We start from the raw sequence: 24,027 nt of genomic DNA, 5'->3' as shown, positions 1-24,027 counted from the left end.
TTTTATTACATTTTTTTCTTATTTTTATTTTTGCCTTTATTTATTTAAAGACATGGCCTCACTGTGTAGCTCTGGCTGGACAGGAACTCACTCATTAGACCAGGCTGGCCTTGAACTCATAGAGATCTGCCTGCCTCTGCCTCTGAGAGCCAGGATCAAAGGTGTGCACCACCACATGTGGCTTCTTTTCCATTTTTAACTTATTAGCTATTATTTGGGGTATATATACCAAGGCAGTCAGAGGGCAACTTTCCAGACTCGGTTCTGTCCTCACACTGTGGGTCCTTGGGTTGGAATTTAAGTCATCAGACCACTGAGCCATCTCCCTGACTTTCTATCTATCTATCTATCTATCTATCTATCTATCTATCTATCTATCTATCTATCTATCCATCCATCCATCCATCCATCCATCCATCCATCCATCCACCCACCCACCCATCCATCCATCCATCCCATTTATCTATCTATCTATCTATCTATCTATCTATCCATCCATCCATCCATCCATCCATCCACCCACCCACCCACCCATTTATCTATCATCTATCTATCTATCTATCTATCTATCTATCTATCTATCTATCTATGTATCCATCCATCCATCCATCCATCCATCCATCTATTTATTTGAGACAGGGGTGGGGAGGAATGTCACTGTACAGCCTACATTGCCCTTAAACTCACAGAGTCCCGCCATTCTCGGCCTCCTGAGTGCTGATCTATGAACGTGAGCCGCCATCCCTGGCTCACGTCATGTGAAATCAGTTAACTTGATTTATAACATCTAAGTATGGAGACATAAGGATTGCGTTTCCCTTAAACTGATGACATGAGTGTCCAAAGGGCTTCGACAGACAGAAGAGAAGCTGAGCACTCGCTGAGGCCAGAGGGAGCACTGGGTTGCCCAGAGGAGACCAGGGAGGGACCTCAATGAAGTGGCATGCTGAACCCATCTACTTTCTCAGGCAGCCGCTACTCCACTGGCCAAGTCTGAATGGCCTGGGCCATGGTAAGGGAACACAGCAGAGCTAAGCAAGTCCAAGGCTGCCCCAAAGCCTGAATTGCACCAGAGGACCTCAGGTCTTCTGAAGCCCCCAGGTCTAGAGCCAGGCCCCAGTGCAAGCTGGGAGCCTCCACATGGTGAAGCCCAGTGGGAACGGGTGGAGATCCAGGCTCCCCACGCATTTATTTGTACAGTCTGGGGTGTGTTTCCTCTCCCTCACAGCCTCCAAGACTCGTTTCTGAGAAACTCTAGTCTTCTCTTAACAAAATGGAGGTGGGAAGAACCTGTCCCTCCCTTGGTGAGGAGAGGAATGGGGGGGGGGTGAGGGAGCTGAACTGAAGGGATGGTAGCAATGGCTGCCTCTCTGAGGCCAGAAAAGCCAAGGTGTGTCCACAACCAGGAGCACATGTGTGTCTTAGACCCTCAGGGCTACACAGATAGATAATCTGGACCCCAAGACAAGTGCTTCCTTCCAGCATGGGGGGGGGGTCACTGTAGATGGCACACTGGTGAACAGCTGGGACAGTGACCAAGCCTCATGACAAGGACCAGGCTTGCAGCAAAGGTGTTCTCTTCCCCCACCTAACATGGGGCTTCAGACAAAGACTTTAATTCCTTTGTGCCTCCATTTCCCATTGGCTAAAATAAGGAGGAAGTAGGGCGTGTGGAGAGGGAGAAAGGAGGAGGAGATGGCGGATAGGGCCTTGTCAACTGTTGTTAGGTTTCAATGGGAAACCCAGGTAAAGGTCTAAGGACAGAGGCTGGCACCAGGAAAGTTCACGGGAGCAATAGAAAGGATAGTTGGGGGCGGGGGCACCGCGCAAGGCAGAGGTGGGGGGGACTCTCGGTGACCTACAGGCCGTGAGGTTCTGAGGTTCCAGTCCAGAAGTGCTTCCTGTGTCCCACCAAGCCATGTCTCGGTTTGTTCCGGAAGCGTGTTGAACAAGGCTGTAATCCCAACACTCCAGAGGCTGAGGTGGGATGACTCTATGCCGCAGAGCAGCCTGGGATACATAAGAAGATCCTCAATATCCAAAATAAACATGCTTAAGAAGCCTCCATCTTCCCTGCCATGGAACCTTGTTCTCTAACACAACGACCCTGGCTCAGGTTTAAGCCCTGAGACTGGAGGCTACAGGGTGACTTGGGTACATCCCTTCCCAGAGAGACTCCACTCTGATGCCATACTCAGCAGAGCCAGCCCTGACTGGCCTTGATTGTGTGGGGCTCCCCAGCTTGCACTGCCACGGGAGCCTTCCTCTAGTGAGGGTTCACTCCCACATCCCTTCTCAAACCCATGACCACTTAGCCGGGGGCCATGATGAGACTTCAAAGGAAGTCCACAGCTGCCAGGCTAGCTGGCCTTCCTGGTCGCTCTCGTTGTAGACAGACCTCTCTCCCAACCCTCTGGAAGCTCAAGGAACTTGAAAGCCTCCAGCTAGGGGATACTCGGCCCTGATAGGAAGGTAAGGAAGATGAGCTAGCTTGAGGAACGCATGGAAAAATGAAGCTGATCACCCGCTACCTCTCCAGCAGGCAGAGGATGCAGTGGGGAAGAGGTCAGTGGCCCTGAGATCCTCCAAGGCCAAAGTCTAACATAACTACCTGAAGTCTGAGACCTGGCCTCTGCCCAAAGCCCCACGAGAGAACAGACACCTGTGTACAACTCTGTGCTTAAGCCTATTACAAAACCGTGAGTGCCTATGAGTAAGACAGCAGAAGAGAGACACTGGCTACATCTGCTGCCTCCGAAACCAGACAGCCTGGACTTGAATCACAAGTTTACCAATTATTAACTCTGTGTCCACTCACCCATCTGTTAAGTGTGGCAAATAATAATCATTAACTCGTGACACTGTTGTCAAGATTAAGCCACTTAATCTCTTTATAGTGTTATATAATAATGTTTACAGGGGTAATAAGTTCCCGATAGATATTAGGTGTAATTATTACATGGGCCTGTGTATCTCCACATCCCCGGGTATGGAATCAGGTGTACATATTGGTTATCTTAGTTAGAGTTACTATTGCTGTGATGAAACACTATGACCAAAGAACCTTGGGGAGGATAGGATTTATTCAGCTTATGCTTCTACATCATCAGTGGAAGTCAGGGCAGGAACTCATGCAGGGCAGGAACCTGGAGGCAGGAGCTGATGCAGAGGCTGTGGAGGGGTGCTGCTTACTGGCATGCTCCTCATGGCTTGCTCAGCCTGCTTTCTTATAGAACCCAGGACCACCAGCCCAGGGATGGCACCACCCACCATGGGCTGGGTCCTTCCCCATCAGTCACTAATTAAGAAAATGCCCTACAGACTTGCCTACAGCCCGATCTTATGGAGACATTTTCTCAGTTGAGGCTCCCTCCTCTCTGATGACTCTAGCTTGTGTCAAGTTGACATAAAACTGGCCATTGGTGTGTTTTGATGATGAATGGTGAACGCATCTGGATATCTGTGTTTCTGGGAGTGTCTGTATAGTCAATGATAATAAAAAGTGCTGGCACTGTTGTGTGTTGCATGGAACAGACACTGGGAATTCTATAGGCATTTACACAGACACACACATATTCACAAGGGTATGAATGACTGAGCACACATTTGGCTACAGAGCACCCACAAACAGCCACCTGCTTTAGCCCTACCCAGAGTGACCCCCTTCCAGTGGGCTGTGGGAGACAACATCTCACAGTATGAGTTACCTGTCCCTCAGCACCAAGGCAAAGTAATGGGCTGTAACTGCCATCGAGCCTTTTCCCAGACCCTCAGTTGGCTGAACTGCCCGTATCGTCTCTCATCCAATAGGAAAGGACATGGACATAAGGAGCCTGAACCAGAGTCCACCAATCGCATCCTTTCATCTAACGATCACATGACCTGCCTCTGCCAGGGAGGATTCCTGATCAGCTAGGCCATCTTTTCACAGTGGATGTCTCCACAACTCCCTCCCCATCTGAGTGGGCTCTGACCCACACTGAATGCATCCTCCCTGGGGTGGGGGGCAGATCTTAAATCAGCAAGGAAGTGGGGATCCCCCCCCCACTCCCCTGTGGATGGAGCCTCCAGTATACCTGTTGTTTCTGTGGTTCTGCTATCCAGAGTGCTAGCATTTTGAGCATACCGGAGACTGAGATTTTATGAGTGCGCTTCTTTCTCTCTTTTGCCCTGATGAGGACCCCACGGCCCTCATCCTCACTGGCCTGAGACATCCATCCCTGCATAGGACTGGGATTTGTTATAGAAAAGAGAGATGCTGCAATATTTGACACCAAGTTAAAAAACAGTCCGTTACACAGCCTGTTCTCTGGAGAGCATATTTTCTGGATTCCTGCCTCTGTCTCCTTGGGTGTGACCGTGAAGTTTTATGTAATAGATGCCCAGGCCAGAGAAGAAAGCATTTGGCCCTCTCCTGTCTATGGAGATGGGGGATGGTGGAAGGGAATAGGAGGGAGAGAGCCAGATGATCACATCTGGCCTACTGGGTCCTCTCTGGAGACGGTCCATGTTCCTGACCTCTCTTGGAACTCTGGGAAAAAAAAAAAGCATCAGCCTCCCAGCTGCTCCAAACCACCCTGGCCTCTGCCTGTGACCACAGGGCTCCAGAGCAGGGCAGAGGAGCCTCAGAAATGCCACTTTCACAAGCCAGCTTCAACCCCCACAAGGCCTGACTGCCGAACTGAGGACACAGCAATCCGGCAAGGGAACTCCACAGGCAACAAGGGACCCGGGTTCAGTGGGGTTCCGGCCATCCCAGGAGGGAATGGATCACGGGTTATGTAAACTCAGGGGTGAGAGCAGTGCTGGCTGGGAAATCGGCCTTCACCACACCCCCCCCCAACCCCCAACTCCTTCCTCTTGCCAGATGCCACTCAGTTGTCCCTGTCTGTCCACACATCCTAACACCATGTCAGTGAGAAAAAGCGTGGAGAGTAACCCGAGAGCTAAGCGCTTTTATGTAAGAGAGTTAAGAGTGCTCCATGGGACAGGCTAAATTGTCAGGTCCCATGACGTTGAAATCACATTGAACATTTAATTGTTTTTCTCACTAATCATTATGGAGGGGTTGGGAGAAAGGCCAGTTTGGTTATAAATTAATAAATAAGGAAGTTCTTTTCTTTTTTTTTTTTCTCTGCACTGAGGAGCCGAAGTGTGGATTAAATTTCCAGCCCTACTACATACACAGAAATAAAGGATCTCCCACTGGTCTGTCCAACGGAAGATGAGGTCCTGGCCTTCTAGACCCCAAACTACCTCCTCCCAGATGGATAAGATATGGTGGTGGCAGAAAAGGACATGGCCACCCTTCACCCTGAGTACTCAAGCATGGGTCCTCCTGTGTTCGCACACCAGGGACCACCCCCCTAAGCTGATCTGTGTGGATTTTGTTGTTGCTTTGTTTTTGAGAAGCAGAACAGGGTTTTCACTCTCTTTCCAAGTCCTTTTCTTCCTGGACACTTAGCACCCCTCCTTCTCTTGATCCCTTCTGGTCCAGGGACTCGGGAACGTGGAGTGCAACTCAGTAAAGATCTTTTCTCAAGTCCTGCGCATGGTCTTGTGAGGAGGGCAATGCTGCCCCCTGCTGGCTCCAGGATGAGAAGCAGCCCACAGGGGCAACCTGGTTCCTTCCATTTCCCTGGGAGACAGCATCTTACAGTTGAAGGAGCCATATTCCCTTTCCCAAAACATGACTGCTAGATTTTGTGCAGGTGAGAACGGGGACACTGGCCGCTAGAGTAGATTTCATATAGTGACTTTTAGACTTTATTATGTTTCCTAGGCAACTACATGTGGATATGGCATGGGATGTTCTTTATTCCTTTGGTCTAGGCACCTTTGTTAATTCTGGTGTCAATGATCACCTTGGGGTCTCCACAACAAACCTCCAGAACTCTTTGGAAGGCAGGGTCCCTTGCATAGGTGTATTCAGAAATGCACTGGACAGTCACGCTGATAGCAGAATTGTTCTTTTTCTTGTCACCATTTATAAAATGTTTAGCGTGTGTGTGTGTGTGTGTGTGTGTGTGTGTGTGTGTGTGTGTGTGTGTGTGTGTGTGTTTCTGCCTCTGGAGTGCTGGGATTAAAGGCGTGCGCCACCACCGCCCGGCTGGCCTTGAACTTTTAAGATATGTATTTACTTTTTTGAGGGGAGGGATGCAAACACGCCACAACACACTCGTGAAGGTCAGAGGGACAAACTTCGGGAGTCAGTTTTCTTCTTCTTCTTCTTCTTCTTCTTCTTCTTCTTCTTCTTCTTCTTCTTCTTCTTCTTCAAGATTTTTATTATTTATTATGTATACAGTGTTCTGTCTGCACACCAGACGAGGGCATCAGATCTCATGTTAGATGGTTGTGAGCCACCATGTGGTTGCTGGGAATTGAACTCAGGATCTCTGGAAGAGCAGTCAGTGCTCTTAACCTCTGAGCCATCTCTCCAGCCTCAGTTCTCTTCTTTCACCATGTGGGCCCCTGGGATCAAACTCAGTCTTGGCAGCAGGCACCTTTACCTGCTGAGCCATCTCTCTGGCCCCTGACCTTGAACTTCTGATCTTTCTGCCTCCACCTGAGTACAAGTGAGCTTACAAGTGCACACCACCATGCCCAGTTCTATGCGGTGCTGGCCATCAAAGGACTCTACCAACCCAACTACATCCCTGGCCCTGTGTGTTTATATATTAAATGCAAACACAAGAACAAACCGCACCAAAGATACCTATTTTAAATACTGAATTTTGAATCTGTCATTGCATTGCCTACTGAATGAAAAGTTACATTTTAAGGGACTGGAGAGATGGCCCAGAAGTTAAGGGCACTGGCTGCTCTTGCACAAGGCCCAGGTTCAGTTTCCAACACCCACATGGTGGCTCACAACCATCTGTGACTCCAGTTCCAGGGGACCCAACACTCTCTTCTCTGACTTCTGCAGGCACTGTTCACACATGGTACACATACATACATGCAACCCAAACATTCACACACACACACACAAAAATAACCACATCTTTTTAAAATGGCATTTTAAATATGAAAATCAAAATATTTAAATTGATTTTTATGCGACCAGTTGGTGAATTAAAAAATATTTCTTATTTACTTACTTTTGCTTTTTGCAACAGGGTCTCGTTCTCTCAGCACCCCAAGTCCTGAGATTATGGGTATGAGCCACCACCAGGCCCGGATACAGAATGAAAATTCCATGTGGGGGGAGGGGCAAAAATGTCCAAAGGGGACTTTCGATGTCAGCGCTCAGTCTAGAGACTTAGAGAAAGGCAGAACTATAAAATCGAGCAAATGTCCTTAGCGGCGCCTGCCCTCTGCCACCCTTCCTAAAGTCCCCTGTCCTGTTCTTCATCTCTCTTTCCCATCACCACTTGCTCTTCAGGGAGCTTTGATACCCTCTTCCAGGCTAAGTGGCCGAGGATGCCGTGGGCGGGGTGGGGGGTGGGGGTGGGGGTGGGGGGGTCCTATTCTAGGAAGAAAGCTGTGGCTTTTGCCTTCAGATATACCTAGACCTACACGCCCATCCTCCAGCACCAGGCACTCAAAGCTAGGGCCTTGCATAGAGCGCCGTGCTCTAACACTAAGCTTCCTACCCAACTTTGTATTCTGACTTCAGATCACAGGCCAAGTGTATCGGGAAGCCGCTCAAGCTCGCTAGAAGATGTAGTATGGGCTGTGAAAAAGGCTTCAAGCTTTGTTGACGGGAAGCTGGTTTTGATGAGACTCTAGAAGGGCTAAGTCCCAGCCTGAGTCCATGGTCATCAGATATAAAACAGATGGTAAGGTAAATGGATATTTCCCCAAATGGTAGGTGCAGTGAGAACACACACGGGGACCATTTCGAGTGGTCCACGGAGATATCCTATGGTCGGCAGATGGAGACACGGGAAGAAAATCTGGGCGTCGTCTTATTTGCTAATTGGGTCCTCAGAATTTGGGACTCTCCTGTACAAATCCGGGTCTTCTTTCCCAAGCCTTTGATTGGCTAACATAGTCTGTGGGAGCAACTCTCTGCTTTTCCTGGTGTTGTTTTGGAGAATGCTGGGAGATGGTCTGAGTCCACGTTAAAGCTACCGAGGGAGCCCAGGTGGCCCTGCAGGCTGAGGATGAAATCCCAATCAATAATTAGCTGGTGCCCAGGCGCCATTGAAAAGAAAGCCTTCTGGGGCAGGGACGCAGCGCCACCGTGTGGTAGAAGACCGTCTGTCCAGCCAGGCACCGCTTTTCCAAAGGCCCGACAGAACTTACTAGTTCTCTGTGGACCCATCGGAGGGCTCCCTAGATCCCAGGAAAGTGATGAACACCTACCCGACTAAAGCTAGTGTTCTGTGCCAGGCAGACTTCGTCATTCCCAGCTCCCCTCTTAGATGTCTGAGCACGGGCAGGCAGCTCTACAACCTTATGGAGCCTTGGTGTGCTTTCTCTAGAATGGGGATAGCAAAAGAATTAAAAGAGACTGATGGTAGTGGTTGGCTGTGTGCAATTGTTCAAGGAGGGGTGGCTGGTGATGGTGCCTGTTGCACAATCATGACGACCGGAGATCAGATCCCAGCATCCACATAACAAGCTCACAGTCTACACAAACTTCTAATTCATCCCAAAAGGGATCTAAGGTCCTCTTCTGGTCTCCACACACTCACAGGCACAGGCATCCCCCTACACACACACACACACACACACACACACACACACACACACACACACGCGCGCGCGCGCGCGCGCGCGCGCGCGCGCGCACACGCACAAATGCAGATGCACAAATAAAAATAATTAAAAAAAAAAAAGGAACTGGAGTTTCCCCTCCCTCCTTCTGGGCTGGTCTAGGAAATCTAAGAGCGCGCAAAGGCAGGCCTGAGGGAAGCCCAAATCCAAAGCCTAAGATGAGAGACTCCCCTACCTCAGCTCCCACAGAAAAACATTTTGCTAGTTCTCCCTGGAACCCCTTCAGCTTAGAACGGCAGGCCAACCTGGTCTGCAGGGCTCGGGAGATTTCTCAGAACCGGTCGCCCAGTCCTTACCTCTCCTCCAAGTCTAGCTCCTGGGCTTCCTGAGTCTAGGTGACAATCTCTAGCAGCCTGGGGACCTGCGTGGCCCCACACACACTCCCCAGGCAGGTCTCATGTGTCCCTGCAGTTTGTGAAGCACCACACGGTCCTCCTCAGTGGCGGTCCTCCCTGGAGCCCAGCGTAAGCCATACGCTTCAAGTAGACAGTAAGGCCCGTGGTTCGAGGCCCAGCACACCCCGGTGCTGAGATCTTGGGAAGACTCCTGAACATGAGAACTGGGCATTAGTTCCTCACTTAGCTTTAGAGTTTGTGCCCATGGGTTGTTTCTATATTCTCCCTTCGGTCATTCATTGTGTGTTGTGTACTTGTGATGGGTGATGTTGCTCTGTATGCTGTGAATATGTGTTGCTCTGGTTGGTTGATAAATAAAACGCTGATTGGCCAGTAGCCAGGCAGGAAGTATAGGCGGGTTAAGACAAGGAGAATTCTGGGAGAGGAAGGCTGAATCAGGAGACACCAGCCTGCTGTCCTGTCTTGAAAAACCAAAAAAAAAAAAAAAAAAGAGTCAATGTCAAGGTCTGTCAAGATGCAAGATGGTGGGTAAAGCACTCGGCACCAAGAAGGACAACTCGAGTTCAACCCCTGGGACTCATATGGTAGGAGGGAACACGCTCCCAAAAGTGGTTCTCTGACCTCTACATGTGTGCCATGGCATGTACACACACACACACACACACACACAGAGGCGCACGCACAACACACTAAATAAACAAAAAAAAAGTAAGATATGAGATATGAATTAAGTAAGAGTCTAAGCTGGGTGGCGGTGGCGCATGCCTTTAATCCCAGCACTCAGGAGGCAGAGCCAGGCGGGTCTCTGTGAGTTCGAGGCCAGCCTGGTCTACAGAGCGAGATCCAGGACAGGCTCGAAAACTACACAAAGAAACCCTGTCTCAGAGAAGCCAAAAAAAAAAAAAAAAAAAAGCTTAATAAGTGAATAAAATCAAAAATAGAAAGTGGGCCTGTCGTTTAATTACAGCACGGCTTGGGTTTCCATGGCCATGCTCCCGTGGTGGGAAAGAGGTGTAACGATGCTGCAGACAGCCGTGGACACACGGAGGTTAACTCTGCCATTTCTCTACTTTGGGGCAAATTTAAATCTTCCTGCGGCAGAGACTCGGGCTCTGGTTTTATGCTGTTGCTTTTAGGTGGGCTTGTCCATACAGATGGCAGCCCTCTGGCTGTATTTTGACCCTACTGAGAGTTCAACAGGAGCATCCCATCCCTCCACCAACACACAGGCCAGTTGCTCAGGGGCCAGAGGGAGCCAAAGGAGTAAACCAAGTCAGTGAGAGTCTATGGCAGCTAGCCTCCAGCTCTGCGTGGAGACTTAAGACATGTCAGGGGGTATGGTTGGCATCAAAGGCTACAGAGACATCCTAAGAGAGCGAGGAGCCAATGCAGTCATGGAGGACATGAGGGCACCGGGTGGCTTTCCAATTTTTCATTAAAAGTTAGAACGCAGGGTCTTTCGGGAAGATCATCCATTTCTGTGAATTTTGCCCAACATGGACGTAAATTGTCTTTTAAAACGTAAACATTTTGTAAGCTGGCTCCAGCAAGCCATATGAAGCCTGTCTCCAGGCTAGATTTGCTCCACAGGTTGCCGTGAGGCTCCCTGACATTACACCACGTGGTGGTGACCATCAGTAACTGGCATTCTTAGCAGCTGCTGTCACAGCTGAGGTCCTGCACAGCCGAAATCTCAGATCTACGCGGAATCAGCAGTGGAGCCAGGCAACCACACACACGGAGCATCCGAACTGGGGGGCAGGCATTCGACAATCTCCACTAAAGCCCATCTTTTGTCATTTGTCAGGAACAGGTGTCCCTAGAGTGATTATAATACTCTGCCTCCGGATTCTACCAAACTGCACTCCTATGGGGTGCCCCTCACAGCACTGATGAGCCCATCTTCATCCCAGACATCCACAAAGCTGGTGTCAGCCTGGGGCACGTCGGGTTTCTCTCCTGCTGGGAGTGGTTCAGCTATGGTGTCCCCTCCCTTACAGTTTGTGTGCCTCAGATTCAGCCACCTCCCTCCATGACGTCACCATACATTGTCCACTGGGTCTGGTGATAACTGTGCTAGGGTATTTTGAGGTTTTTAAAGCTTTTTCTCATAGATTTTTTTTTTTGCGGGGGGGGGGGGGGTTTCGAGACAGGGTTTCTCTGTGTCGTTTTGGTGCCTGTCCTGGATCTCGCTCTGTAGACCAGGCTGGCCTCGAACTCACAGAGACCCGCCTGGCTCTGCCTCCCGAGTGCTGGGATTAAAGGCGTGCGCCACCACCGCCCGCCGATAATTTTTATTTGGTTAAAAATATTATGCGTATGGGAGGGGTACATTATGCGTATGGGGGTGTGCGCATGTGCATGTACGTGTCACAGTGCTCATACGGACGTTAGAGGGAGACTTTGGGGAGTCGGTCCTCAGATTCAGGGATCAAACTCGGGTTATCAGACTCCAATGCCAAGGGTTTCTCCTCACTGAACCACCTTACCTGCCTGCCCTCGCCTGATTTCACTGCTGGCCCAGCCCTGAAACCTCTATTAACACCTCTGTAACATTAGTTGGACTACACATTTTCCAATCTGTTGAGGTGTTTTTTTTTTTCTTTGTTTGCCCAACAATAATTTCCTAGTTTGGATTCTACATTACACCAATTTCACTTCCTATCTGACCAGAAAACAGTTTGCAAAGCCACTGGCCAGATCAACTATTAGCAGGGAGGAGGAGGTACAGAAGCATATGTAAGAAGAATGTTTGCTGTGGAGCAAATATTCCTCAGCATTGAAACGTCCCTTCCTGGAGGGAGGAGGGAGGCTTGTGAGACCCAGGAAGTGAACAAAACTGAGAAGGCTCAGGAAGCTTCCAGAACCTATAAGATTCCCAAGGCCCTCTCCAAGATAATATGAGCAGTAACAACTGTTGAGGGGAGGGGACTGACTGAGAGAGCTCCCTGAAGGTCTTACAGAGTCCCGGAGCTACAGCTCTTCGGAGCCTTCATTCAGGCTGAGGCGGGCTTTTCCATGATACAGATCCACACTCCCTCACCTCCACTCCTGTGAGTAACTGGATAAACCCGTTGGGCTGTTGTTGGATTTTGGTGGAATTGTTTCGTCTGTTAGTGCCAGAAGGGGGAGCAGACCCATTCTTACCTCCCCAGGAAAAGTCACACACTGTTCTGGTCCCAAGAGTTGTTAGAAAAATGGAATGTCACCTTAAAAGAAAGTTCTAGGGCTTATGAATCAGAGCTGGGGTTTTGTACGGGACTTCTTCCGTGCAGCTGGACAAAGGAATCTTCCAATGGCTTGTGTCTGTTCACAGACATCTTCTGTCACTGTGACAAAATACAAGTGAAAACCAGCCCACTGGAGGAAATGCCTATTTCGGCTCATGGTTTCAAAGGTTTCTGCTCATGACTAGCTGGATGCTTTGCTTTCCGAAGGTGGCAAGTCAAAATATCTTCAGGTGGAAGCATGTGATAGAGGTGGGTGCTTAGCTCATGGTGGCTGGGAAACAGAGGGGAAAGCATGGGGACAAGGTAAGTCCAGAGGGGCATACCACTAATGATCCATTTCCTCAGCTGGATCTCACCGTCTAACATCTCCCCTGCTTCCCAATAGTCCAATGAGGAACTCACCAATGGACTAAGAGGTCTGAGACCTCCTCACCCTGTCACTTCCTCCCAATCCCATCAGTTTGCACGTAGCTTTGGGGAGTTGGTTTAAAACCAAGAGATACCAGTGAGTAATTGCTGAGGGTTAGAAACTTACACTTGGCAAATCTGATCACTTTTAATGGCCTGCATGTTTTAAAATCAATTCTCTTTTGAAAAGAGATTTTTCCAGCAAATTTTGTTTTGGAAATGCTGGGTTTTGTTTGTTTTGGTTGGGTTGGTTTTTTTGTTTGTTTTGTTTTGTTTTTTGTTTTGTTTTTTTCCGAGACAGGGTTTCTCTGTGTAGCTTTGCACCTTTCCTGGCACTTGCTTTGTAGACCAGGCTGGCCTCGAACTCATAGAGATCCGCCTGTCTCTGCCTCCCGAGTGCTGGGATTCAAGGCCTCTCCACCACCAGTGCCCGGCTTGCTTTTGTTTTTTAAACCTCTTTTTTGGCAATGAAGATAATCTGTACAATGGGATATTGTTTACTAATCAAAGAAACACAGTGAGGGCTTGGGGGCTTGTGAGATGACTTAGCTGGTAAAAGCATTTCCATGCAAACCCGAGGAGCTGAGTTTCACGCTCAGAACCCACATAAACGTGGAACTGACTGTCCCAAGCGGTCATCTAACCTCCAGGTGCGGTTGGTGTCACGGATCTCAGGTATATGTTGTTGTTGTTGTTGTTGTTTTTAAATATGCACTTCTAATTGTGTGTGTGTGTTTCCTTGCTCTTGTGTCCTGGTGTCCAAGCAGCAGGTCCCCCTAAAGCTGAGTTACAGGAGGGTACAAGCTGCCTCATATGGCTGCTGAGAACTGGACTCCCAGTTCTCTGCAAGAGCAGGGCCCACTTTTAACCACTAAGTCATTTCTCCAGCCCGGTTGTTCGTTTAAATAAGCAAACTTTTTATTTTACTTTTCACAGAACTCCTATTTGTTTCCAGGCTCGGGCCGGATTTCTAAAGCGAAGCCTCCATCCTGCTGAACAAGAGTCCCTGAGCCGATGGTATGGGAGGGTGTGGCACTGAGCACGAGGATTAGGTGAGGTGAGGGGCTCCCTGGCATCCCTGTATGCTGGATCCCGGGCGAGGGTGGCTGCTAGCTGAGAAGACAGGAGGCCTCCTCTGATGATTCGTGAGTGATACAGGGCGTTAGGAAGGGGGGGAATGGAAATTTCCCACTCACTTGTCCCCCAACTGTAAATGTAAAAAGGGGAGGGTGGGGTGCCTTGAATCCGGGGCCTTGGGGGAGGTCTGCAGGCAGGGTGTCTAATGCCAGGGGATGGGGCAGGTCCCACGCTCGTGGTCCATGTGGTCCTGGAGAGCCACCCGGAAGCAGTGGACTGGATCCGGGTTCGGGCTCGGGCAGCGCCTCCTCCGCGCCCGCAGGAAGCCGCCGGGCATCAGGAGCGCCCCAGACCGGCGTGCATCCCTGGTTTTGGATGCGGCTCACACACCCGCCTAAAGACCGGGAAGGGTAGTCGGCGGCCGTGAGAGTTCCATGGCTGGTTGGATACTACTCAGTGGCTGCAAAGCAGCTCCGAAAACTGAGGCACAGCTCCTCGGCGAGCTGTTTTCCGCTCAGGCTGAGACAGGAAGCGAGGAGACTAAAGGGGGAGCCCTACCTACCTCCTCCTCCTCCTCCTCCTCCCCGTACAAGTACAAAATTAACCGCCAAGCTTAGCTCCAAAAGGGTCGTGCTCCAGGTGAGGCTCGAACTCACAACCTCGGCATCGCTCTGCATGTACTGCCATATAAGTACCGCGCGCTAACCGATTGCGCCACTGGAGCTCCGCTCTGCCGGCCTCGCGAAGGCTCTATCAGGCCCGGGGAGGCGTCGATGGAGCATGCGCAGCCGCCGCCCACGGGCGCCGCTCGGGTTGCCAGCCTCCTCCAACTTCGGGCCGGGACCCAACGGCTCCGAGCCGGCGTCTGGGGACCGAAGGGTCCGGGGGAGACTCGGCGAGTGTCCCCCTAGGGGCCGCGGGGACGGGTTGGCACGGCCGAGCCTGCGGGGGTGGGGGGGGGAGCGGCGGCATCCTCCGCGGGGCTTCGCCCCCGGCGGCCCAGCCCCCCAGCTCGCGCGGAGCCGGCTGGCAGGAGCCGGCCGAGCGACCCCGCGGCTGCCGTCCCCGGGAAGCGAACCCGGATCCCCGGCCCGCCCTTCCGATGGCGCGAGGGCGAGCGGGCCAGCCGGGACTAACCCGGCGGCTCAGCCCGAGGGGCCTCGGGGTCCACGCTGCAGGTGTCTGCTTTCCTGTATCATCTTACAACGAAGGTTCCAGCGTTTAAAAACCAAAAGAGCTAGGAATCTCGGAATATCCGTTTCTTTCTGGAAATCAGAAAATCGGAACACTGGGCCTAGCCCTGATGATGACTTACCGGGCCATGGGCACTCCGTGAGTCCCCTCTCCTCCTGACAGATTTTTAAAGACACCGTGCTTTATGAAAGTACCAGGGGAGAGACTGGCGAGACCGCTCGCTCGGAGGTGAAGGGGAGTGCTCTTGCAGAGAAGACGGGTTCGGTTCCCACACACAACCTGCGGCTCGCACCCCCTCCTTAACTCCCAGTTCCAAACGCACACCTACACTTAGTTGAAAAATTAAGTATTTGAAAAGGAAGAAAAAAAAATTGCAGGAAGGCTACTTGGGAAGGAGACACGTGGTGGGGTGGGGGATAGGAGAGGGTAAAGGAGAGTAAGTATGCAAAGTACCTGATAGGCTTTAATCGGTGTCATGAAACCCATCACTTCAGACAATGAGTAGATGCTAATAAAGTGTAAAAAACATTTTTTTAACTGCAGAAATGGGGTAACAATGAATAGAACCTGTACTGGGTCTATTATATTCATTGTATTCCTGTTGATTCATTTTTTCCTTCTTATTGCAAGAAAAAAAATAGTTGAGGGTTTTTTGTTTGACCCAGGCATTTTGCATACCTCACCTAATAACCGTGGAGTATTCCCAGAAGGCTAGCAATCCTTTCCAAAGTCTACCCCCTCCACTCCCACCCTGGGTCAGACTTTCACTCACGTTGCCACCTAAACTCCTGCCAACATGTTGGTCACTCTGTTTGGTGACCTCTACTCTCACAAGATAGAAAAAGCCAGAAGAGCAAACAGCGGATTGATCAGGACACTAGATGTGATGGAGGGGTGGACACATGAGCAAGTGATGGGGTAGAGTTAAGGCCGTTACTGTGGCCATCTGGGTGGTCACAGGTTTGGGGTGACATGTTAAACAGTAGCTTGGTACCCAACTCAAAGCCTTGGCATTTGAGAGGAAGAGGTATTGGCGGTCAGGCTGACAATGTGGATGTAATCAGATTCTTCACAAGACAGGACTGATGAAGGTGTTCTCAGAAAGCTGAAAGGCCAGTCAGATGTGGTTGGCACTCAGGTGAGGCAGGAGGATTGATGTGAATTCAAGGTCAGCTGCACCACTGTTCCATGCCGGCTTGAGCTACAGCGTGAAACCATGTTTCAAAGCAAAACAAAATTTTTAAAAAGCTGGTTGTGGTGACACACGCCTTTAATCTGAGCATTCCAGAGACACAGGGAGGTGAATCTCTGAGTTCGAGGCCAGCCTGATCTAGGCCAGCCAGGGCTACACAGAGAAACCCTGTCTCAAAACAAACAACAAATGAACAAAAGACAGTGGAATGTCCTGTGTCCATGTGCGGACTGGATTGTCTACAGAGAAAAGAGCCAGATGAGCCTCCCCAGATGGCTTTAAAATTCAGGAGACATAAACCAGACAGGGATGGCCAGCACCCTGCAGATCCATCAGGCCTCAGGCATGTAAGATGTGAAGCATATTGCAGCGTGCCAGCATCTGGGCTCCTGGGAGGAAGGGTGGGGAAGTCCAGGGTAAAATGAGGACAGCTTCAACTCTGAAGAAAGTTGGAAATGGGTGGGAAAGTAAATGCATGTAGGGTAGGAATGATTTGTTTCTCCATGCTGTAAAAGGTGCATAGTTCCTGGTAAAAGTTGTGAAGGTGCTTACAACATCTTCCCATGTCAACTAACATTTGGGGAATCTGCCCCTGTGTGGTGGTTTGAGTAAGAATGGCCCCCATTGGCTATCTATTTTATTTGAACACTTAGTAATCAGAGTGTGGCACTACTTGAGAAGGATTAGGAGGTGTGGCTTTATTGGAGTAGGTGTGGCCTTGTTGGAAGAAGTATGTCACTGCAGGTAGGCTTTGAGGTTTCAAAAGCCCATGCCAAACTCAGAGTCTTTCTCTGCTACGGATCATGATGTAGCTCTCAGCTACTGCTCCAGGACCTGCCTGTACACCACCATGTTCCCCCTCCCCCATGATGATAATGGACTAAACCTCTGAAACTGTAAGCCAGCCCCCAATTAAATGCTTTCTTTTCTAAGAACTTCCTTGGGCATGGTGTCTCTTCACAGCAATAGAACACTGACTGAGACACCCTGAGTCTCAGGCAGAGCCACCTGGTAAATCATGAACGGTAGAATCACTGCTGAGAATCCAGCTTCCTTTTGGTCCCCCAGTCCCCGTTGTCTACCTGCTGTTTTATTAGCTCAGCTGATAGTGGGGTTCAGCTACTGTGTATACATATGTGTACAGAGAGTGGGGACCCCCCACTGTGTGCAGGGGAAGATGGTAGGTACCTCATGAAGGGAACAGGAATAGCTTGGGTCCCAAAGACTCTCAGGGAGGAGCCTAGAAGGGGTGCTACTGAGATGGGAGGAGAGAGGGAGCCAGGACCACGGGAGAAACCTTCTGGACCCTGCCGACTGCCTACCCTCCTCAGGCTGCCTCCAGAGAGCAGGGAACGAGGAGTCTCACCCATAGATGTCACTGGTCTTTATACATCTTAAGGGGGCTCACGTCTCTTGCACCTGCCTCGTCTCTAAATCCAGAAATCTTGACTGGAGGATATTTTCTCCACATAACTCTTCCCAGCACACTGACGTTAACTTTCTAAGACATGGTCTCACCACATAACCCGGGCTGGCCATACACTCTGGATCCTCCCGCCTCTGCCTTCAGAGTGCAGGTTCTATTAGCCTATGCCACCAACCTCACTACCTTGAAGTCATCTGAGTCATTATGTAAGTTGTGTAATAAAGCAGTGATTTTTTAGAATAAAATAATAAAATTTCTTCTAGGTGCATGGGTAGTTAAAGTCTGTGATGCCTGTAATGTAGAAAGTCTCAATCTTTCCCATATACCGAATAACAAAATGTTTAATTATGTAAGGGAAGGGAAGGCTTGCTGTGCTAACAGATAAGTTTTAAAATAACATTTCATCTTGGCATAGGGATGAATGTACTGTACATTAAAATGTATGAAATGCAATGACTCGTAGCACCAGAAATAGACAAAAACTGTCTCCTAAATGAATGTTTGGAATTTATGCCTTTTGCATTGAAAAAAAATTTTTACTTCCATGTTTTTGTGTATAGATGATAAGATGAACTAAAAGGGTTCCAATTGCTGCATGCATGTGCCATCCTGCAAATTGCAAGAGCAGGCTATGACTGTCTTTATTCCAGACAAAGAAAGGTCAAGCAGTATGTGATGGCCACTCTATTTTCCCTTCATGGCTTTGATTTCTGCTATACAAGAGGCATTGTGATGAGCCACACAAACATTTTGATTAACAGAATGTAATTTGTGAGTCTGGTGAATGAAGATCATCTGGATTCAAATTCATGTAACTACCATTTGACGGTCCTCATTTGCTGTATTTCATCAAACTTTTTGTATTTCTTATTTTTAGCCGGTGTTGCATTATGGTTATGTATTAAACATAAATGTTGCTGTACAGAAGCCAAATCCTAAACGAGGAGCCCCAGAGCAGCTGGTGTTTAGGTCTGGGTGCTTCTGTGGGTACTGGTCACAAGCATCCAGGAGCTTCCAAATGGATTCTGTCATAATTGGAAGGTCTTCAAAATACTTTAGAGTTTTGGTTTTTGTTGGTTAGTTGGTTGGTTGCTTTCTTGAGATAGGGTCTTATGTTGCCCAGGCTGGCCTCAAACTCACTGTGTAGTAGAGGTTGGTCTTAAACTCCTGGTCCCCCTGCCTCTACCTCCCAAGTGCTGGGATTACAGACATACACCCCAGCATCTGGCTTTTAAGCATTCTTTAAATATTACTGTTTCTTGGAACTGGAGGGATGGCTCAAAGATTAAGAGCATTTGCTCTCTTCCAGAAGACCCAAGCCCTTATGTTGGGGAACTCATAACCCCCTGTAACTCCAGCTAGAGAGGAACTGATGCTCTCTTCTGGCATCCATGTATACTCACACACATGTGGCATATAGCACAGAGACACACATATGGTCACATAAATAAAATAAATTTAAAAAAGAACGGGCCACTTAAAGAAATGCTACTCTTCTTAAAAGAAAATGAAAAGATGCCGTAGCCACCTGTAACAGGGCAAACCATCTTGAAGTCTCTCTAGTGCTCTTGTGTTGGTTGGTGTCTAAGAGCTCTACCCACATGGTTCCTGAGCCGCCCCCCCCCCCAACACCACGTGAGTAAATGAGTCTTTTGTTTTCTTAAGAAGAGACAGATGGAGAGTCCAAGGCTCGTGTTCTAGGAAAGCTTCACGTAGGTGTGAGCAGATTACAGAATGGAGGAGATGTGAAATGAAGGAACATGGGCCTGTGGTGGTTTGAAAGAAAATGGCCCTTATAGGTCCATAGGGAGTGGCACTATTAGGAGGTGTGGCCTTGTTGGAGGAAGTGCGTCACTGGTGGGCTTTGTGGTCTTAGATGCTCAAGCCAGGCACAGTGTCTCTCTGTCTGTCTCTCTCTCTCATGTGTGTGTGTGTGTGTGTGTGTGTGTGTGTGTAAAACTCATTCGTTTTAGAGAAGTCCATTAACCTGCACCTCAGGTTTCCCACCTGTAAAGCATTGACAGTTGTTAGACTGTCAAATGGACACACTGGACAAGGTTCTTTAGAAACCTTCCGCTACTGCATGGAAGAATGTTATTAATTTGCACCAGCTTGTTAGTTGTTGGGAAATTCATTCAGGGAACATGGAATTCCTTAAATGGTTTCATATTTTAGCTGAGTATGAAATCTGTGTGATATGAAATAACAGACCACTTCTCTGAGCCTGTTTCTTCATCTAAAAGCCAGGCTGTCAACAGTGACTTCTAAGTGTCCGGGGATCCAGTGACACCTACCATCTATGGGGAAGGTGCCTGCATCGGGAGAAAGACACTGGCTGTATTTAGGGCAAGTTCTTCGTCGGTCCTCATTCTTCTGATGGTATTTCTGTTTCTGTGAATTTTCCTCTGTGATACCCAGTTCAGTGTGTGTACACCCAGGGCCCAGCAGCTTCTGTCACTTTTCTTTCTGAGAGGAGAGCATAAAATGGGCCAGCAGAGCAGGGGAAGACTGCAGGCTGACATGTGATCAAGCCATGGCCCAGGTCATCTGACTCCTCTGACCCCAGAGGCATTTGGGCCCCGGAGCTCTCTTTCTGGCCTGGGTGTTGTTCTGCACATCCAGGCTCCCAGCCTTCCAGAGGGCGCTGTGCCTGAAGGGCAAGAGCAATGACCCTCTCCTCTTCTTCAAGAGCAAAGCAGAGGCTGTGGAGACATAGGCTATTCGAAGAGGACCCTCAAGAGTGCCCATGGAGGGCTGGGAAGCTAGGGACAGGAAAGGGTGGGGAAGAGAGGGTGTAGTGGGTGGAGCTTAGAGACACAGGGTTAATCATCTCCATGGCTCAGAGAAGACCTTGCCAGCTGGAAGCAAAGTTATTGTCACCAGAGGAGTTTGTGTGACTGCAGAGGCAGGTAGGACAGAGTGTCCACAGTGTGGGACCATGCCAGGCACAAAATATCAGCATATGATCGAGACCCCTGAGCCTGGCGAATGGGAGGTGAGGCCCTTTCTCGATTTCAGCCTTCTACCCTGATTCCTAGAATAGTTTTAAATTTGGACTGGCCTCAGCCCTAGGCTTCTGCTCCCTGCCTCTTTCTTTTTTTGGCTTTTGAGACAGAGTCTAGCCCAGGCTGGCCTCAAACTTGCTACCTATCTGAGGAAAGCCTTGAACTCCTGATCCTCCTCCTACCACTTTCCAAATGCTGGGATTGAAGGCACATACCCGTCATAGGTATCCTTTTCCTTGTCTTCCCTTGTGATCTTCCATCCCTAATAGACTTAGAGCATCACATGAAGACTAAGTTCTTGGTATAGGTGTGTGTGTGTGTGTGTGTGTGTGTGTGTGTGTGTGTGTGTGTGTGTGTGCCCTTCTCCACCCAATCCACCATCCTCCATTTCTTCCCTTTCCCCCTCATTTCCCCCCCTTTTTCATGTATTTATGTATATGGTGGAGGGATTTATTCCATGGGGAGATGTATGGAGGTCAGAGGACAACTTTTGGGAACCAGTCTGTCCTTTCACCATGTGAGTCCCAGGGATCAAACTCAGATCATCAGGCTTGGCGGCAATCCCCTTACCCACTGAGCCCTCTCACTGCCTCCCTCCTACCCTCCGTTTCTTCCTGCCATTCCTGTCCACGCTCTACAGCGAGTGTACAGCGAGGCCGTTCTGACCACCATGTTGCAAGTGACTGGGAAAGTCCAGGAAGTCTTGAAGCTGCTGCTCTCCACCTGCTTCTCATCCAAACACTTTTGTTCCCTATAACGTCCTCTTTCTTGGGTCTCTATTTCTCATTTTAAAATCTCAACTCCTTATTATCTTGGTCTTCCCTTTGGATATTTATTATCTTGGTCATCATAATAGTTATAATTACTAGATGAGTCATACATTATCATCAGTAGTACATTTTCTAATTTTGTTTTTTGGTTTTTTAAGACAAGGTTTCTCTGTGTAGCCCTGGCTGTCCTGGAACTCATTCTGTAGACCAAACTGGCCTCGAACGCACAGAGATCTGCCTGCCTCTGCCTCCCAAGTGCTCGGATTAAAGGCACGAACCACCACTGCCCAGCATACATTTTCTTTAAAAAATTTATTATTTTTAACGTGCATGGTTGTTTTGCCTGCATGTATGTCTGTGTACTACCTGAGTACCTGATGTCCATGGAGAGCAGAAAAAGGTGTTGGATCATCAGGAACTGGAGTTGCAGATGGTTGTGAGCTGCCGTGTGGGTGTGGACAATCAAATCAGGCTCCTCTGGAAGGGCAGCCAGTGTCTCAATCGCTGAGCCACCTCTCCAGGCCCAGCCATGCACTTCCACACTCGGTACCTTCACAGAAACCTGTGAAGTTGGTATTCTTGTTCTTGTTTTTGTTTTTTGTTTTGTTTTTTAATTTTCTCTTTCCAGACCAGAAAACAAAGAAATGGGGATCCCAGTAGCTTGCTTGAATGTACCCAGCTAATAATTGCTGGATGCTTCTGCTTTGAGTATTTATTTTTATTTAACTGACAAGGCTGCTCCCAAGTCCCTGCTGGAATAAGTAAGAATTTTAATGAATAGTTTAGGCAGGGAGGAGAGCCAGGAGAATTTCTTTCTCCAAATTGTTTTTTGCTGCCTCACACGGCCAAGGTTCTACTCAATTTTATGATCAGGAGAATAAGTAGTTCTAAGTCTTCATTACTGACCAAGGGGGGGGGGGGGGTATGCTTCTCCCCTGAGCTGAGCCCTGGTGACCTGGGCTTTTCTCCTTCCTCAGGAGCCTGATAGAAGCCTGGTCGTGTTGAGTGGGGGAGGAACCTCTGGCCGGATGACATTCCTCATGTCCCTGAGTATGCTAATTCCGTTTTCTCCCTTCCTTCTGGGGATGTCACCCGGAACCACAAAGCACTCCAGAGGTAAATTCTCTCAATAGACACATTCTCTCCCCACCTCCTTTCCAAAAGCTGGAGCCCAGGATAGAGTCTGATTTCTCTGACCCCATTAGAACGCCACCCTCCTCTTGTCAATCCCCGCCATCTCACGCATTGCTAACCGATCATCCCCAAGTTGCATCCTTAAGTGGGAGATTACAAATAAGTTGGGGTTAACTATTGGTCTAAAAGACCATTCTGCATCCTCGGTCCTCTAGAAGTTGAGAATCCGTGTTATATCCTCTTTATCATTCCCTCTTCATACCCTCTCCTTTTTTAACCAGTCTCTTTTAACCAGTCAATGAAAGGTTTAGGACAAAAGCCTCTTTCCACATACCTCATTGCAGGAGGTGACAGGTAAGTTACCTTGACCTGTGCATGTGGCCCGAAGGTTTTTTTTGTTTTTTTTTTTTTTTAGTAACTGAATTTGACTTTAGTCAAAGATTGTATTGAACCTCCTTCTCCACCATTCCACATTGCCTTCTATCTGGCCCTTCAGCCTTTTATTGCCTACCTGGCCTTGTAGGTATTTGACTTAAAAAAAAAACAAAAAACAAAAAACAACTCTGTGGTGTATCTGTCTTGGTCCCTGCTAAACAGAAGGTGTCCATTCAATGATAGCTCCCCTCCATTCCGTTCTTTCAGTGTGCCCTTTCCTAATAAACTATAGGTTTCTGCTTCTTAGCCAGTGCCACCAACCTGACTGAGTGTGCACCCTTAGGTCTGTCGTGGCCTCTTGGGAACGAACAGAAGATAGCGCCCTTCATGGGATCGAGGAGCTGAAGAAGGTCTGTGTTTTCCGATACTACTCAACTAGAGACACCCGTAGGTCCCTTTTCATAGGGCTAGAAAAGTGCCAACCCCAGTCAAGGCCTGGCCCCTCCTCTGGCCCTGATTTTCTCACATGGTAGATTTGTACCCTGGTGACCTCCCTATCACCCTAACTCAGTCCTCCTCCAGGAGACCGCCCTGCTCCCTATCACCCTAACTCAGTCCTCCTCGAGGGGACCGCCCTGCTCCCGGGCACCCTAACTCACACCTCCTCCAGGAGACCGCCCTGCTCCCGGGCACCCTAACTCAGTCCTCCTCCAGGAGACCGCTCTGATCCCTATCACCCTAACTCAGTCCTCCTCCAGGAGACCGCCCTGCTCCTGGGCACCCTAACTCACACCTCGTCCATTCCAGGTGGCTGCTGGGAAGAAGAGAGTGATTGTCATAGGTATTTCTGTGGGACTCTCAGTAAGTGTCAGGGCAGGCTGATGGGGCCATTTGACAAGAGGAAGGGGATGAAGGCGGTGGGACTAGAATGGCATGGAAGGTAGATTGATGAGCTGGGTGCTAGGAAAGAGAAAACTTACACAAGGAATTTTAATTTTCACCAACTTTGATCTATTTTTTCATGGATATGAAAGGGGGGGCAATTCCATCTCAGAATAACTGTGTATTGATTCATCAACAGCCAAGATGGACAGACTAGTCCAGGGGTCAACAAGCTATGCCGGCAGTCCGTGTGG

At 49.1% G+C, this 24,027-nt stretch overlaps 1 non-coding gene across 1 annotated transcript; it reads right to left on the bottom strand.

The window, feature by feature from the left end:
- Positions 1–14,426: 14,426 nt before the first annotated feature.
- Trnai-uau (transfer RNA isoleucine (anticodon UAU)) lies at positions 14,427–14,519 on the bottom strand. The gene is given in 2 exon segments: positions 14,427–14,462; positions 14,482–14,519. It is a non-coding gene; the product is annotated as a tRNA-Ile (tRNA).
- Between the last annotated feature and the right edge of the window lie 9,508 nt (positions 14,520–24,027).

Source organism: Peromyscus californicus, unplaced genomic scaffold (genome assembly GCF_007827085.1).
Source record: "Peromyscus californicus insignis strain IS unplaced genomic scaffold, ASM782708v3 Scaffold_1__1_contigs__length_55948999, whole genome shotgun sequence".
Taxonomy (NCBI): Eukaryota; Metazoa; Chordata; class Mammalia; order Rodentia; family Cricetidae; genus Peromyscus; species Peromyscus californicus.
Note: the sequence above shows the minus strand (reverse complement) of the source record. Positions and strands in the feature narration are given on the sequence as shown.